Raw genomic sequence first — 3,233 nt, forward strand, 5'->3', positions numbered from 1 at the left:
TCAGATCTTCAATCATTCAAAGATTTCCAATAATTGTGCAATCATAAAACACCAGACATTCATACTGAATGTTCTGTGTACAGGATGTCATGACATCGGGTCTGACATCCTGGAAAAATCCTGCATAATCCAATAATTCCTTTTATAGCTTTTAGCAGGAACAACCATATCAGATGTCATGACCTTGTGTATGTCATCTGAAACAATCCTGCATGAACATGTCTTTCATTTAAGCTCCAGCAGGTACAACCAATATCAGAAGCCATGGCATTGTATGTGGCATTCTGAAACAATTCTGCTTGCACATGTTCTTGAACTCCAGCAGGTACATAGGGTATCTCATGTTAAGACATCACATATGAAATCTTGTGAACACTCTTTGTTTTACCAAAATTGCTGCCAACACTTAGAATCAACAAACTCCCCCTTTGGCAAATTTTGGCTAAAACATATATTTGTCCTTTTTTTTTGTTCACAAGGAAAACTATCAGCAGTTAAACAACATATCAGTAGTTTAAACAGCAGCAGAAGCAAATACAATTACTAGGTATATCTACTAGTAATGCATACATGCACAAGGGTACTTCTCCTCCCCCTAAATCTGTGCAACAAACAACAGAATTACTAGTTATGGATGCAACTAGTAAGACACACAAATGCACAATGCACAAGGGTACTTCTTCTCCCCCTTTTTAGTCAAAATTGACCAAAGGTGACCAATTAGACAAAATAAATGTCAATTAGTCTGTCAGAGAGTGTCAGGACAGATGTTATAACATGTTAAAACATAATACTCATGCAGTACAAACCATCATTATACACAACTGTGATAGCTGAGACAATGAACAAATCCAAGGAACTTAACAAAACAGACATCAATGAGGACTGCCACACATTACACAATTTAAAAGGAAACTAAAACTTCATATTGCAGTAGTAGAACATCACCCAAAACATCAGACACACCAGCTTCACAGTCTTCATTCTTTTAACAAACACGAGGAGGAACCATCAATTAGCGGAAGAAGTATCATCTTCACCTTCATCTTCATCTTCAGAGCCATCAGAGCTTTCACAGCTGTCACAGGATTGTGCTTTTGCATCTGAGTCCTTACCAGCTTTTTCTGTCTTTTCCTTTTCCAGGCTACAAATAAGAGCTTCCAAAGCTTCTTTTCTTGTCTTGGCCATATTTATACCATTCTCCAACTCCTTGCAGGTTTCTCTTAGTTGGTCAATTAGGCTCCCTTGAGATGCAGGTTCCCTTCTGGAAGATGTCATGACAACATCATTGACATGGCTACCCTCAAAAAGCTTATAGTGAATTGATAGAGGGGTCTTTCTTCTGCTTGGAATATCACTAGTACTTAGGATTCCTGGTTGTTGACTCAGGATAATGCCACAGATGATGGATGGGAATGCAATGGGCAACTTTACAGCATTGGTGGAGGCATGTCTGATGGTTTGATCAAACACAAACTTTACAAAATCATAGTTTATCTTAGTTCCAATGGCATGAATGATCCTTCAAAGAACAATGGAGATGGTAGATATGTGATTAGTAGGTACCCAATTTGCTGAACCAATCTTGTGTAGGATGGCATACTTGTCAGTTAGTTTACTAGGTGATAGGTGTTTCCTACTAGGCCATTCCTTAACTTGGTCAGCTGTAATCATCCTACAGATCTCATTGTCAGTGGTCTCTAGATCTACTCCTCCATCAGTTCTTCTCCCTAGGAACCTGTTGATGATGGTTGGTGAAAGATTCACACATTTACCCCTAACAACAACTTTGCAGAACTCCCTGCAGCTTTTTCCATAACTCTCTTCAGGGATGTTTACAATGAATTCTTTGACTAGCCCCTCATAGCATTGAGGCAGAGCAGTCACAGTTTTCATCAGACCAGCTGCCTTGATTAACTCTATTACATCCTTTATTTCAACAACCTCTTTCCCCAATTCTCTTTCAACCGCTACCCTTCTTTGAGTGACAAACCTCCATTTGTCTAGGTGAACAACAACTACTTTGTTTGGAGACTTCTTTACAACCTTCCTTTTGTCAGAGGAGATGTCTGGGACATCGTCTTCGACATTCTCATCAGATTCAGAACTCTCACTACTTTCTTTCCTCTTCCTGACATCTACTTTGCTCCAAGACTTGGAGGGACCTATACCACTAACCTTTTTCTCTCTCCTGGTTGTCCTTATCTCAGCCATGCTCTTTCTTTTTATTAGTTTATTGGCTACACTTGTGTTCACAAGATTTACCAAAGTGTCCTCTTCTTCAGACCTTTCTTCTGGAGCATTATCAGGAGACCTGCTTGGTAACGTTTTTCCAAGAGAGCATAGTCCCTCGGCAGCTACTTCCTTTTCTGTCTTAGATGACTTATCATCTTTTTCCACTTGGGTTTCCTCCTCAGGAGAGGGGTCCCTTCTGGACAGAGGGGTAAAAATATCCTTGACTCCATGTTCTTCATTTAGTATTTTAGTAACTAGGTCTCTTATGGTGCGATCAGTGAAGTGCATGTCATCTTTGTCAGGAGATTTTCCAGGAGTGTTACCTTGCTTAACTCCTGTCATGGAAGAGGGGCCTGGGATGTCACCTGGAATCATTCGTAGAGGAGTCACGTCCATCAAATCTTCATCTAAAAACTCCATGGAGGGAGTTCTTGTATGAAGGGGTTTTGTGCTAGAAGATGACGGATGTTGAGACATGTAGTTGAACTTTTGAGAGAGATTTCTTTGCCCTAGCAGAGAATTTTTGAAGATGGAAAGAATTTTGTTTAGGAAGAGCGTGCAGATGAAATAGCCACTATTCCCAATACTAGATGATGAGTCATTATTAATGTGGCTTTTTCTTTTTATTGGGCAGACACTATCTTTTCCTCTCCATATTAATTGCCATATTTTCTCAAGAGACCAAACCCCTAATTTCTTTTCATATTTCAGTTGGTCGTTATATGCATCCCTTGTAGCCTTGTTAGTAGGTTGCATTTCATGCTGTAGGACTATGAATTTGTTTTCCACATATTTTCTAATTGAGTGATGACAGCAATTAATGTACTTGGTCCAGCTGTGCTGACTATGATCTTTGGACATATTTGTATCATAATATAATGTCATGACATCGATTGTGACATTGTATATAATTATCAGTAGATTCATCCACCCTTATTGAGAATTGTTGCTTTTATCTGATATATTTTCATCATAAGCATCAGGTTTATCTTCCAAAT

The sequence above is a fragment of the Lathyrus oleraceus genome, chromosome 3, assembly GCF_024323335.1.
Source record: "Lathyrus oleraceus cultivar Zhongwan6 chromosome 3, CAAS_Psat_ZW6_1.0, whole genome shotgun sequence".
NCBI classification, from domain to species: Eukaryota; Viridiplantae; Streptophyta; class Magnoliopsida; order Fabales; family Fabaceae; genus Lathyrus; species Lathyrus oleraceus.